At 34.7% G+C, this 15,881-nt stretch overlaps 1 long non-coding RNA gene across 1 annotated transcript; it reads right to left on the reverse strand.

Moving 5' to 3' along the window:
• Positions 1-157: 157 nt before the first annotated feature.
• Positions 158-928, reverse strand: LOC133564933 (uncharacterized). Its single transcript, XR_009809375.1, has 2 exons — positions 645-928; positions 158-294 (listed from the first exon to the last, which is right to left on the reverse strand). It is a non-coding gene; the product is annotated as an uncharacterized LOC133564933 (long non-coding RNA).
• Positions 929-15,881: the final 14,953 nt, after the last annotated feature.

Below are 15,881 nucleotides of genomic sequence, written 5' to 3' on the forward strand. Positions count from 1 at the left end.
TAGCCAGAGATAGATAGATGTTCAGGCAGCTGGAATCAACTCTTCACTGAAAATGCACCCCCACCATAACTCCATCTCTGGTATTTCGGGTACTTTTGGTAAAGTTATTTGTGAATGTTCAGTTTGAAAATTCTTAAAATCAAAACAACGATAGGTATCAGATGCATTCATTTATTAATGTATTCATCCATCCACCCATGAGCTTCTTACAGTTAAAGAAAATGTCATATTTTTAAAATACATGTATTGGATCCCGTCGAGTGAAGCAGCAAACATTCGTTCTCCTTGATGTCTCTAAAAAAGTACATATAGAGGCTTACTTTGGTGTATATATTCTTTAATACAATACTTCAATACATTTTCGGGACAGCAAATATTCCTATATTAAATGGTTATTGTTTTCGCCTTATCTGAATGGTGGCGAAATCATTAAAGGCTCACAATTAATCCATCCATTAATAAATCCAAAGTAAACACAACTTGGATTATTTCACCTTGTTATGTACTTTTTTATGCCGAAAGAGGCGATGCACCCACCTGAATGACGACAAAATCATTAAAGGCAATGACGGCGAAATCATTGAAGAATCACAATTAATCCATCCATTAATATATCCAAAGTAAACACAACTTGGATTATTCACCTTGTTATGTACATTTTTCTGCCGAAAGAGGCGATTGAATGACGACGAAATCATTAAAGGCAATGGCGGCGAAATCATTAAAGAATCACAATTAATCCATCCATTAATATATCCAAAGTAAAGACAACTTGGATTATTCACCTTGTTATGTACATTTTTATGCCGAAAGAGGCGATTTTAGCCGAGTTTAGCTACTTTTCGAGACGGGTGACGCAACCGAGTGACGTAAGCGCGCTCCCGACAGGGGGTGCATTTTACGGGGGGGGTGCATAATTCGGCACAACACCGCCTGTATTTGGTGAGTGAGCGACACGTTTTATTTTGTGGTGGCTATCGATTTAAAGTTAGCATTAGCTCCTAGCACTGTAATAGCAGTGAAAAATGTTGCCATTAGCTAAAAGGACATGCTAATTCTAGACACATTTTGGCTGCAGAACAGTGTAGTAAACATGTTAACATTAACCAGTTAAACGGACATTTCTTCTCCTAGACAATTATGGCTTTAGTGGCTGTTTGTGAGCAGTGAAAACGCAGTTTAAACCAGTAATACTTATATTTTCACTAGTTAGAGACCTGTTGGCTTGGACTGTGAAAGCTGTGTTTTAGCTAACGTTAGCTAACAGCACATTGTGTCATATTTTATCTCTAGTGGCGGTGAGCAGTGGTGAAACCTTTTTTTATGCTGAACAAATTTTAGCTACAGTGGCTGTGAGCAGTGAAAAAGACGTTTTTTGTCACTTTGTTTTTCCCAAACTAGTTGAACAGTCGTTTTTCATCTGCTGCACACATTTAAGCTCCAGAAACTTAGCTGTGGGCTATTGAAAAAGTTGTTTAAACAGACATTTAAAGGTCCTTTTATTTAGCATTAAACATTTTTGTTCTTATCACATTAATTTGATATTTTTTGTTTATTTTCTCACTCTAGATTATTGTCATTAATTGTTAGTAAACTACTGGTTAAATGTTAACTATATGCATGTGATTAAGCTGTGATTTTGTAACATAGGTGACTGTAACATTACTTTATTAGAAGTGAACATCAGACATGTCATTGTACAGCTTTAACACTCGTTGTGTAAAGCGCTTTGAGTCACTAGAGAAAAGCGCTATATAAATATAATTCACTTCACTTCACTACCCAGAACTAAGTCTTAAGGGGATAAACTGGCTTAATATTAGTTTCCTGTCTCTTATGTTTGTTTTTGCTTTTTATTGTGTTGCAGGTCTCAAGAAGAAATGCTGTGGAAGTGTAAGTACTGCCCTCTCATGTGTGAAAAGAGAGCACAGCTATTTAAACATTATAGGCTCAAACATGGGAGTTATGCAAGAATAGAACCATTTCCTTGTCTACATCAGGAATGTCTGTGTACATTCAAATCACTCAATGCCCTAAAAATACACCTATCCCGCATTCACACCAAAACTCCAGAACAGCAACCAGTTATAGATATACCAGTAAAGTTTTGCTGTCTATCATGTGGGTTTGCTGAGTCGTGTTCTGAGGCTGACTACTTTAGTCACCTGCATAATGCACACTTAAAAGTCAACCATAAAGTCAGTTGCCCTTACAAAGACTGTAACTTTGAAAGAAGTGTCTACTCCACTTTCAAAGCACACAAGAGTAAAGCACACAAAGAACATGACTGGAAGTGCTCGTGATAGTTTTTGCCGTGCATCAAGGTACACTGAAAAGCGTACAGAAGCATGTTTTAAAATCAGATAGTAAAGCAGGCACAAGCTGTTTAAAGAATGGGCTTATGCGTTACACCCAAAAATGTTAATTCTGTCATCTACTCACCCCCGTGCTGATGAAAGTTTGTGTATATGACTATTTTGGAGTGGTTAATGCTGTGTGACACAAATCATGTTGTGTTAAGGCTCATGGATTTCTTTCATTTGACCATGGGCTTATACAGGTTGGGCTATGTTTTATGTTTCAGGTTTGCTACGAGTTCACCCGAGTGGTGGGGCAAAATCTCAGAGAAAACTTCTTTGAGTCACTTGACCGTTTCTCACCAAACTTGATGGACCTCTTCAGGAAGAAGAGGGGCCTCACCGGACAACTTTTAACTGATCTTTTACGTCAGACAAAGGTAGGTTGACTACATAAGTGGACTCCCTTCCTTACCCCTCGCTGTTCTTTCTCATCTCTTTTCTCTTCTTTACTCTCCCATCTCATTTCCTCCTCTCTTTTCCCACCCTTTATACTTTGGTCTTTTCTTGTTTTATCTCTCTTCTTCTATTTTTCTATCATCTCCTGTGTACTTTCTAGTCCAGGGAATTTGTAAAGAAGAAATTAAATTGTGGGGACTTTCTGTAATGTATTTGATAACTATATACAGTATGAGTGTACTTAGTTATATCTACTATCTTCCAGACCACTGAGCCAACAGACATCAGGTGCCTTTGTCTTCGGGGACTGGCAGTCATCTTGGGGGATGATCCCTCTGCGTTCTTCAAAACCTGCTCTGTAAGTAACTGAGTTTGTTTTGAATATCTGCATTACTGATTCACAATTCGGTTACAATCAACTGTAACCTAGCGTAGTTAACCGGTAAAAGTTTGTTATTGTTAGATTCTGTTAGATGAAAATTCTTACTTTTTGAGATTAAAGGACAATACTGGTACAAAATTTTTACCAACTGCAACAATTGCATCCATACTGGCAATGTTTTTTACACAACTTTTCAGCCTGACTGTGACTGAAAGTGTGTAAGCGCTCCATTGTTGCTGAGCTACAAAACCCTTGTAGCACACATGTTTTCAAACAGCTCTTGTAATGTATGGATCAGATTGTGGCAATTTAAAATTGGTATTGTCCTTTTTTAATTTTTGGTGGTAAACACAGCAATATTGAACTGACATAAGTCTTCTCCATTAGGATGTGACTGACAAGGACTTGTACAGTCAGACTCCAGTGGGAAACCTCTGCATTGGAGAACATCCTCAGCTCAACCCATCCAGAGTGGCCATCGTCTTGGAGGGGACTGTGGTGATGGAGGAACTGGCCAACCTACCACAGGCCTTCTGTGTCCTTTTTGGACTGATTTATGCCTTGCACTTGGATTACCCCAAGTGCATGAAAAACACTTTCCGGTTTAATCAACAGGTGATGCTCAACCTGGGCAAAGGTGAGCTGAAACCAAAAATTCAATCTTTGAAGAATCAACTCTCAGGGGGTTGAATACACTGCTCTGGATATTGGTGCTTAGTTATTTGTAATGTTGCACTTTTATAACACCATGTTTACCGTTGGAACTGTTTGATATGCAAGTTTTTATATATTGCCATGGATTTTGCAATTTGATTCCATCCTGATTGTTATGCGAGTTATGTATGGACGGAGATATGTCCCACTAGAAACTGAATTAGAATTATTGACATTTGAATTTGAATTGCTCAATTTGAATACTTTAATTAAAAAAAATGAATTTGGATCACATATTTTGAATTTGTATTGTTTAACTTGAATAACTGAATTGAAAAAAAAAATGAATAGCATAATTTAAAACTGAATTTATTTGCTTTGAAACTATTCAGTTTCCACAATTCAAGTAATCAAATTGAGCAATTCAAATTATGTCAATAATTCAAATTCAGTTTCTAGTGGCACATATCTCTGTCCAGTCAGGTTATTAGCACTGATCTAACAGTTTGGTTCCATTCCTATTGCTAACTACAGTATGTTTTATAGCACTGATTTTGCAATTTAATTCCATCCTTGTTGGTATGTGATTCATGTTATTAGCACTGATCTAGCATCTAGCATTCCATTCCACTTGCTATGTTTTAAGGCATTGGTACGGATTTTGTTTAATTCCATCCAGACTCACAAGAGTCCTACTTGATGCAGTCTTTGATTTGATGTGATATTTTGAATACAAACCTATTCTTTTTGTATAAAATGATAAAGACACAGATGCAACTCCATTATAGTTCAGCAGACCAAAGAGAGATTGTAACTTGCGGTGAGAGTGACTGCATTAATGTTCTCACACTGTAGTGACATTGTTGTTAAAATGTTAAGAGGTAAGGTTTTTGTGACCTAACTTTAATAAAATATGGAAAGAATGTACTTCTGGTTTGCTTTTTATTTTCTTGATTTAAAATGTGTTATTTTAAAAAAGTAGATGAAAGTGATTTTATTTTGACTCTTCAGATACGAAGTGGTGTAATTGAGCAAAGCAATTTTAAAGTTAAATCAACTCTGAGGTTAGTGTATTAAGCTTTGAGTTTTAAGTGGAATAAATAGGCAAGGTAATTTATAATACTAATGTCCATCCATCCATCCATTTTCTACCGCTTATTCCCTTTCGGGGTCGCGGGGGGTGCTGGCGCCTATCTCAGCTAATGTTTTTAAGTTAAATCAACTTGGAGGTTAGTGTATTCAGCTTTGAGTTTTAAGTGAAATAAATAGGCAAGGTAATTGATAATACTAATGTTTTTAAGTTAAATAAAATTGGAGGTTAGTGTATTCAGCTTTAAGTTTTAAGTGGAATAAATAAGCAAAGCAATTTACATTACTAATGATTTTAAGTTAAACAAACTTGGTATTAAGTGTATTGAACTTAAAATAACAATGTCATCCACTCAATTGTTTAAGTTAAATTAACTCAAGTTTTCATCACACATTACTTAAATAATTTAGGGCAACCGGTTTCCTAAAATTTTTTAAGTAAACTCAACTTATCCGGGTTTACAGTGTGCAAACACAAAAAAATAAGTTTTACGCACTGTGACTGTATACTGTAACACTCAATATGACAATTATTCAAACATAACTTCTAAACCACACATGAAAAATGGCTGCTACCTACTCCGTGGCCGAGTGGTTAGAGTGACCTTCCTGATATCGGTAGGTTGTGAGTTCAAACCCCAGCCGAGTCATACCAAAGACCATGAATTTTGGGCCCCATGAAAAGAATCTTTACAGGGCCCCCAACACATAATTTCATATAATTTCATCATCATTAGGGGCCTCTCTGGGCCCCCCTCCATCATGGGCCCCTAGAATCTGTCTCCTTTACCCCCCCCCTTTTTTCGGCGCCCCTGCCAAAGACTATATAAAAATGGGACCCATTACCTCCCTGCTTGGCACTTAGCATTAAGGGTTGGAATTGGGGATTAAATCACCATAAGCGCGGCACCACTGCTGCCCACTGCTCAAACAGTAGTTTTGTACTCAATATGACAATAATGTTCTTAGAATCCTGAGATATCGCAGGGGGTGATCAAGGGGATGGGTCGAAGGCAAAGGACACATTTTTCCACACCTAGTGTGTGTGTGACAATCATTGGTACTTTTCTTTAACTTAATAATACCTGAAATAATGCATCTTTGGGAGTTTTACTCGAAACATTATCTTTTTAAAATCTTGCAAATGGAAAAATTGTTTTTTACTCAATATGACAATAATGTTCTTAGAATCCTGACATATTGCAAAAAAATAAAATAAAAATTTATTCTAACAAAACTTCTAAACAACACATCCAAAATGGCTAATAATGCCTACAGATATTTATCTTTGTTAGTTTTACTAGAAAAATTATATTCTGTAAGGTTTGCAAAGACACAAGTTAGTTTATTATTCAATAAAAGAGTATAACTTTCATAGTAAATACGAAACGTTTATTAGCATAACTCCAAAACCAAACATAAAATCAGTCTAATAAAGCCTGTAATATTGAATTTTGTGATTTTTACCTGAATCAGCTATTTTTGGAAAGGTTCAATATGACAGTTTTTGAAAAATAGCTCCAAAAATTCCACACGCAAAATGTCTAATAATGCCTGAAAAAATGAATCTTTGTGATTTCTACTGGAAAAAAAAAACATTTAGTAAGGTTTGCAAAACAAAAAGTAATGTTTTACTCAATTTGACAGGAATGTACTTACAATCCTAATATTTTGCGAAAAAAGCAATAAAAATGTATTCCATCATAATTCCTAATCCAAACATGCAAAATGTCTAAAAATATCTGTGATATTGAATCCTCTCAAGTTTTACTAGAAACTGTCATTTTTTTATGGCTTGCAAATACAAAAAATAGGTTTTACCCAATAAATATGACAGTTATTTAAATATAACTTCTAAAACAGAAAAAAAAATGGCTAATAATGCCTGAACTATTGAAACTAATGCTTTTTTAAATCTTGCAAATGCAAAAAAAATATTTTTTTAATCAATATAACAAAAATTTTCATAGTTTCCTGAGATAATGCGAAAAAAGCAAAAAAAATGTATTCAAACATACTTCCAAACTACACATGCAAAATGGCTAATAATTCCTATTATCTTTGTTAGTTGTACTAGTAAAATTATATTTTGTAAGTATAATTATCATACTAAATATGAAAGGTTTAAAAACATAACTCCAAAACCAAACATAATATCCGTCTATAAAAGCCTGAAATATCGAATTTTTGTGAATTTTACCAGAATCAGGTATTTTGGAAAGGTTCATAAATACAAAAATTAGGTTTTACTCACTATGACAGTATACGGTCTCACTCAATATGACAGTTTTTGACACCTAACTCCCAAAGTACACATCAAAATGTCTAATAATGCCTGAATAAATGTATCTTTGAGAGTTTTACCCATCTATCCATCCATCCATCCATCTTCTTCCGCTAACCCGAGGTCGGGTCGCGGGGGCAGCAGCCTAAGCAGGGAAGCCCAGTCTTCCCTCTCCCCAGCCACTTTGTCCATCTCTTCCCGGGGGATCCTGAGGCATTCCTAGGCCAGCCGGGAGTCATAGTCTTCCCAATGTGTCTTGAGTCTTCCCCGTGGCCTCCTACCGGTTGGACGTGCCCTAAACACCTCCCTAACCTTCCGGCTTAGCTCCTTTTTCATCACAACGGATCCATAAAACGCCTGTCGATCTCACGATCCACTCTTCCTTCGCTCGTGAACAAGACTCATAGGTACCGGGCGCGAAACCGTTGCTGCCCACTGCTCCCCTCACCTCCCAGGGGGTGATCAAAGGTGATTGGTCAAATACAGAGAATAATTTTGCCACATCTAGTGTGCGTGTGATAATCATTGGTACTTTACTTTAATGTTCAAAGTTCTTCCGTAGTTGCTAAAACTTTTGTTCACTTCCTGTTCTCAATGTCTTCACGATATACTCCATAAGTGATTAAATAAAAATAAATAAATAAATAATTGTTGAAGTTTTATTCCATACGATGAGATAAGTAAGATTATTTTGAGAAAGAAAGAATGTGAATGCGTGAATAAATTCAGAATGTTTATCATAATTCTTCTTTTTTGTACTTTGTCAACACTTTAAGTTTGAAGAGTTTCTTAATGTGGATCATATTAGTACATTGTTTGATTGCTTTGCTTAATCCATTCCATAGTTTGATTCCACATACAGATGTACTGAAGGTCTTAAGTGTTGTACGTGCGTACAAATGTTTTAACTGACATACCAAATATGAAAGTTTTATAAACATAACTCCAAAACCAAACGTAAATTCAGTCTAATAAAGCCTGTTTTATTGAATTTGTGTGAGTTTTACCATAATCAGGTATTCTGGAAAGGTTCAGAAATACAAAAATTAGGTTTTACTCACCATGACAGTACATGGTCACACTCAATATGACAGTTTTTGAAACATCCATCCATCCATCCATTTTCTACCGCTTATTCCCTTTTGGGATCGCGGGGGGCGCTGGCGCCTATCTCAGCTACAGTCGGACGGAAGGCAGGGTACACCCTGGACAAGTCGCCACCTCATCTCAGGGCCAACACAGATAGACAGACAACATTCACACTCACATTCACACACTAGTGTTGCCAATCAACTTATCCCCAGGTGCATGTCTTTGGAAGTGGGAGGAAGCCGGAGTACCCGGAGGGAACCCACGCATTCACGGGGAGAACATGCAAACTCCACACAGAAAGATCCCGAGCCTGGATTTGAACCCAGGTCTGCAGGACCTTCGTATTGTGAGGCAGACGCACTAACCCCCTGCCACCGTGAAGCCCAGTTTTTGAAACATAACTCCAAAAATACACATGCAAAATGTCTAATAATGCCCGAAGAAATGTATCTTTGTGAGTTTTACGGGAAAATAACATTTGGTAAGGTTTGCAAAAACAAAAAGTATTTTTTTTACCCAATTTGACAGTAATGTACTTAGAATCCTGAGATAATGCGAAAAATGCAATAAAAATGTATTCCAACTTAATTCCTAATCCAAACGTGCAAAATGTCTAAAAATTCCTGAGAATTGAATCCATGTGAGTTTTACTGGAAAGAGTTGTTTTTCTATGGTTTGCAAACACAAAAAAATAAGTTTTACTCAATATGACTGTATACTGTAACATATATGACAATTTAAATATATGACAATTATTTCAACATAACTTCTAAACCACACATGAAAAATGGCTAATACCTACTCAGTGGCCTAGTGGTTAGAGTGTCCTTCCTGAGCTCGGTAGGTTGTGAGTTCAAACCCCGGCCGAGTCATACCAAAGGCCAGGGGCGCCGCTATTGATTTTGGACCCCATGAAAAGAATTTTCAGAGGGCCCCCAACACATAATTTCATATCATTTCATCATCATTAGGGGCCTCTCTGGGCCCCCCTCCATCATGGGCCCCTAGAATCTGGCTCCTTAAACCCCCCTTTTCGGCGCCCCTGCCAAAGACTATATAAAAATGGGACCCATTACCTCCCTGCTTGGCACTTAGCATCAATGGTTGGAATTAGGGGTTAAATCACCATAAGCGCGGCACCACTGCTGCCCACTGCTCCCCTCACCTCCCAGGGGGTGATCAAGGTGATGGGTCGAAGGCAAAGGACACATTTTTCCACACCTAGTGTGTGTGTGACAATCATTGGTACTTTAACTTTAACTTAATAATACCTGAAATAATGCAACTTTGGGAATTTTACTTGAAACATGAGCTTTTTGAAATCTTGCAAATGGAAAAAGTATTTTTTTACTCAATATCACAATAATGTTGTTAGAATCCTGAGGTGTTGCAAAAAAAGCAATACAAATTTATTCAAACATAACTTCTAAACAACATCCAAAATGGCTAATATTGCCTCGAGATATTTATATTTATTAGTTTTACTGGAAAAAATATATTCTGTAAGGTGTGCAAAGACACAAGTTAGTTTTTTATTCAATAAAACAGTATAACTTTCATACTAAATACGAAAGGTTTATTAGCATAACTCCAAAACCAAACAAAAAATATGTCTAATAAAGCCTGTAATATTGAACACTGTAAACCAAATAATGATCAAAGACATTATATTTACAGAATTTTTCATTAAACATTTTGCGGAAAAATATCGTAATTTTACAGATTTTTACTAAATTATTAAGATCAACCACCTTTAATAAAGTGAAGATGCAAACAGTTCTGCAGAAAAATACCTTTTTTCTAAAGTGGTTTTCCAAATTATTACGATCAACCAACTTTAATGAACTGACAATGCTGGCAGTTCCACCGAAAAATACCATTATTTTACAGATTATTTCTGAATTATTAAAATCAGGGGTCTCAAACTCGAATTATTAAGATCAGCGGTCTCAAACTCAATTTACCGGGGGGCCACTGTATGTAGAAACTACATGAAAAGTGGATTCACCTTCTTTGGATGGCTATGCCGATTTGGCAACATATGGCCAATCTTCCCAAGAGACTTGCTGTGACCCTCGCGAAGGATTGTCCTGATGTCGACCAGACAATTATTTAAGGGGTGCTTTGTAGCACTGCCCAATTATCCTCAACAACCTTTCATTGCGTTCACTTATTCACCAGATAAGCTGTGAGCCAACTATAAGGCATGTTGTGCAAGGTTTTGTTGGATTAAAACATTTACTGAAAGACATATTTGATCAACAGCCATACAGATCACACTGACGGTGGCTGTACAAACAAATTTAACACTTACAAATATGAGCCACATTGTGAACCCAAATCAAACAAGAATGACAAACACATTTTGGGAGAACATCTTCACCGTAACACAAAATAAACACAAAAGAACAAATACCCATAATCCCATGCAGCGCTACCTTTTTGGGCTACACCCCCGCCACCACCCCACATCACCGCCCCCCTCCGTGCATTGGTTGAGGTGGGCGGGGTTTGGTCTTTGCAGGGGGTGTAGCCCGGAAGAGTAGTGCTGCATGGGATTATGGGTATTTGTTCTTTTGTGTTTATTTTGTGTTACGGTTAAGATGTTCTCCCAAAATGTGTTTGTCATTCTTGTTTGATGTGCGTTCACAATGTGGTGCATATTTGTAACAGTGTTAAATTTGTTTGTACAGCCACCGTAAGTGTGATCTGTATGGCTGTTGATCTTGCAGTCACCAACGTGTGTCATATTACAGAGAAAAATGTTAAATTGTTAGTATGAGCATACACCTTTATATAACAGTCTACAAATACTTACCAACTTAATTATAAAAATACACATAAATATTAAAAAAAATAAGATTGTCCTTAAAATTACATATAAAACGTTTAGATTGTTAGTATGGACATAGACTTTTATATAACAAGGTACATATTAAATGAAAGTTAATTATTGTGATTTTACATACATTTGAAAGTAATTTGAGAAAACAGAAAATTATATCTATTATTAATATGGTATTTTTATGTAAAAAAATTGAAATATACATAGTTTTTCATTACTGGCATATTATTTAAAATAACAGGCGGTTTGTTCATTTACAGATAATGTCTTAAATTCTACAGTTTTATAATGTATTTTAAAAAAATTGAAAAGTTACAGTACAAATTTTGAGTAAATTAACCATAAAAATATGATTTTTTTTTAAAGTGTAGGTATGATGATTGATGGAAATTTGAACTGAAAATCTCATGTAAAAAATATACAATATCAAGTTGCAAGAAACACGTCAATAATGAAAAAAGCTAAATATGTTCTAGACAACAAATCACTTCATATTCTCTACTGCTCACTAGTTTTACCATATTTGAGTTACTGTGTAGAAATATATCAAGTTGCAAGAAACACGTCAATAATGAATAAAGCTAAATATGTTCTAGACAACAAATCACTTCACATTCTCTACTGCTCACTAGTGTTACCATATCTGAGTTACTGTGTAGAAATATGGGGAAATAATTCCACAAGTACACTTCATTCCCTATTAGTATTACAAAAAAGATCAGTTAGAATAATACATAATGTTGGATATAGAGAACATACAAACACTTTATTTATTGAATCAAAGATACTGAAATTCCACGACATAGTGGATTTGCATACCGCTAAAATTATACACAAAGTAAACTACAACCTGCTACTGAAGAATATACAACAACTCTTCTCAACATAAGAGGAGAAATATAATCTTGGAGAAAAATGTAACTTAAAATATTTGTACGCACGTCCAACACTTAAGACCTCCAGTACATCTGTATGTGGAATCAAACTACGTAATGGATTAAGCAAAGCAATCAAACAATGTAATAATATGATCCACATCAAGAAACTCTTCAAACTTAAAGTGTTGACAAAGTACAAAAAAGAAGAATCATGATAAACATTCTGAATTTATTCATACATTCACATTCTTTCATTCTCAAAATAATCTTACTTATCTCATCGTATGGAATAAAACTTCAACAATTATTTTTTATTTTTTATTTAATTACTTATGGAGTATATTGTGAAGACATTGAGAACAAGAAGTGAACAAAAGTTTTAGCAACTCTTATGTAGAAGAAAAGGGGTAGGATTAAATAAACTCTGCTTCTTCCTACTCCTTCTCGAACATGTTCAAAAGAGAAACTGAAAATTGTGATGTATCATGTTGTATGCTTGCATGTTCGAAATAAACTCATACTCATACTCATATACTCATGTAAGTTTTATTAAAAAACAGTTGTTTTTCTACGGTTTGCAAATACAACAATTTGGTTTTACTCAAAATGACTGGGAGCTATGTTGTCTGGGGGCTTTCACGCCCCCTGATAGGGTTTCCCAAGAAAAACAGGTCCTAGGTGAGGGATCAGATAAAGAGCAGCTCGAAGAATTCTATGGATGTACAGCAAAGTAGACTTAGATTTCCCTCTCCCGGACGCGGGTCACCGGGGCCCTGCTCTGGAGCCAGGCTCGGAGTTGGGGCACGATGGCAAGCGCCTGGTGGCAGGGCCTGTTCCCATGGGGCCCATCCGGGCACAGCCTGAAGAGTCAATGTGGGTCAGCACTCCAATGAGATCACCACTCATATGAGGGGCCATAGAGGTCGGGTGCATTGTGAGCTGGGCGGCAGCCGAAGGCAGGGCAGTTGGTGGTCTGATCTTCCGCTACATAAGAAAACATTTCTATTGCTTTTTTCGCATTATCTCGGGTAATTAAGAACATTTTTGTCATATTGAGGAAAAAAATACTTTTTGCATTAGCCAGATTTAAAAAAGCATATGTTTCATGTAAAACTCCCAAAGTTGCAATATTTCAGGCATTATTAGCCATTTTTCATGTGTGGTGTCGAAGTTATGTTTAAATAACTGTCATATTGAATGTTACAGTACGCAGTCATATTGAGTAAAACCTAATTTTTGTATTTGCAAACCATAGAAAAACAACTGTTTCTGATTAAATTTACATGGATTCATATCACAAGCATTTTTAGACATTTTGCAAGTTTGGATTAGGAATTATGTTGGAATACATTTGTATTGCATTTTTCACATCATCTCAGGATTCTAAGTACATAACTGTCAAATTTTGTTTTTGCAAACCTTACCAAATGTTTTTTTTTTTCCATTAAAACTCACAAAGATACATTTCTTCAGGCATTTTTAGACATTTTGCATGGGTATTTTAGGAGTTATGTTTCAAAAACTGTCTTATTGAGTGTGACCGTTTACTGTAATAGTGAGCAAAACCTTATTTTCGTAATTGTGAGCTGATTCTGGTAAAACTCAATATTACAGGCTTTATTAGAGCGATTTTATGTCTGGTTTTGTAGATATGTTTATAAACTTTCATATTAGGATGACAATTATACTGTCATATTGAATTAAAAAAAATTACTTGTGTCTCTGCAAAACTTACAAAATATATATATTTTCTAGCACAACTAACAAAGTTAAATATATCCAGGCATTATTAGCCGTTTTGCATGTGTTGTTTAGAATATATGTTTGAAAACATTATTACTGCTTTTTTTGTATTATTTCAGGATTCTAAGAACATTAGTGTCATATTGAGTAAAAGACTACTTTTTACATTTGCAAGAATTAAAAAGCATATGTTTTGTGTAAAAATCTCCCAAAGATGCATTTTATCATGCATTATTAGCCATTTTTACGTGTGGTTTAGAAGTTTTGTTTAAATAACTGTCCTATTGAGTGTTACAGTATGCAGTCATATTGGGTAAAACCTATTTTTTGTATTTGCAAACCATATAAAAACAACTGTTTCTAGTAAAACTCACATGGATTCAATATCGCAGGCACTTTTAGACATTTTGCACGTTTGGATTAGGAATTATGTTGGAATACATTTGTATTGCTTTTAACTCATTATCTCAGGATTCTAAGTACATTACTGTCGAATTGGGTAAAAAATAATTTTTGTTTTCGCAAACCTTACCAAATGTTTTTTTTCCAGTAGAACTCACATAGATACATTTCTTCAAGCAATATTAGACATTTTGCATGTGCATTTTTGGAGTTATGTTTCAAAAACTGTCATATTGAGTGTGCCCATATACTGTCAAAATGAGTAAAACCTCATTTTGTAATTGTGAACTTTTCCAAAATACCTGATTCTGGTAAAACTCACAAAAATTCTATATTGCAGGCTTTATTAGACATAATTTATGTCTGGTTTTGGGGTTATGTTTATGAACCTTTTATATTAGGATGACAGTTATGTTATTTTGAATAAAACAACTAACTTGTGTACTTGCAAACCTTACAAAATATACTTTTTCTAGTACAACTAACAAATATAAATATACCAAGGCATTAATAGCCATTTTGCATATGTTTGGAAGTTATGTTTGAATACATTATTATTGCTTTTTTTCGTCTTATCTCCGGATTCTAAGAACATTGTGAATTATATTTATATAGCGCTTTTTCATGTGTGGTTTTGAAGTTATGTTTAAATAACCTTCATATTGAGTGTTACAGTATACAGTCAAATTGGGTAAAACCAATTTTTTGAAATTGCAAACCATAGATAAACAACTGTTTCTAATAAAACTCACATGGATTCAATATCACAGGCATTTTTAGACATTTTCCACGTTTTGATTAGAAATTATGTTGAAAAACATTTTTATTGCTTTTTTTGCATTATCTCAGGATTCTAAGTACATTACTGTTAAATCGGGTAAAAAAATACTTTTTGATTTTGCAAAACTTACTAAATGTTTTTTTCAAGTAAAAATCACAAAAATACATTTCCTCAGGCGTTATTAAACATTTTGCACGTGTATTATTGGAGTTATGTTTATAAACTGTTCATATTTAGTACGACAGTTATATTGTTAGATTGAACACAAAACTATTTTGTGGCTTTACAAACATTACAAAATATGTGTTCTTGTACAACTAACAAAGATACATATTTTTAGAAATTTTTAGCCATTTTTCATGTGTAGTTTAGAAGTTATGTTTGAATACATTTTTATTGCTTTTTTCGCATTATCTCAGGATTCTAAGTACATTACTGTCAAATCGGGTAAGAAAATTACTTTTTGTTTTTGCAAAACATACTAAATGTTTTTTTTTACGGTAAAACTCACAAAAATACATTTCCTCAAGCATTATTAGACATTTAGCATGTGTATTTTTTTGAGTTATGTTTATAAACATTTATATTAGTATGACAATTATACTGTTGAACACAAAACTTTTTTGTGGCTTTACAAACCTTACAAAATATATGTGTTCATGTACAACTAACAAAGATAAATATTTCTAGGAATTATTAGCCATTTTTCATGTGTATTTTAGAAGTTATGTTTGAATACATTACTATTGCTTTTTTCGTATTTCAGGATTCTAAGAACATTATTGTCATATTGAGTAAAAGACTACTTTTTACATTTGCAAGATTTAAAAAGCATATGTTTCGAGTAAAACTCCCAAAGATGCATTTTATCAGGCGTTACTAGCCATTTTTCACGTGTGGTTTGGAAGTTTTTTTTAAATAACTGTCCTATTGAGTGTTACAGTATACAATCATATTGGGTAAAACCTATTTTTT

The sequence above is a fragment of the Nerophis ophidion genome, linkage group LG13, assembly GCF_033978795.1.
Source record: "Nerophis ophidion isolate RoL-2023_Sa linkage group LG13, RoL_Noph_v1.0, whole genome shotgun sequence".
NCBI classification, from domain to species: Eukaryota; Metazoa; Chordata; class Actinopteri; order Syngnathiformes; family Syngnathidae; genus Nerophis; species Nerophis ophidion.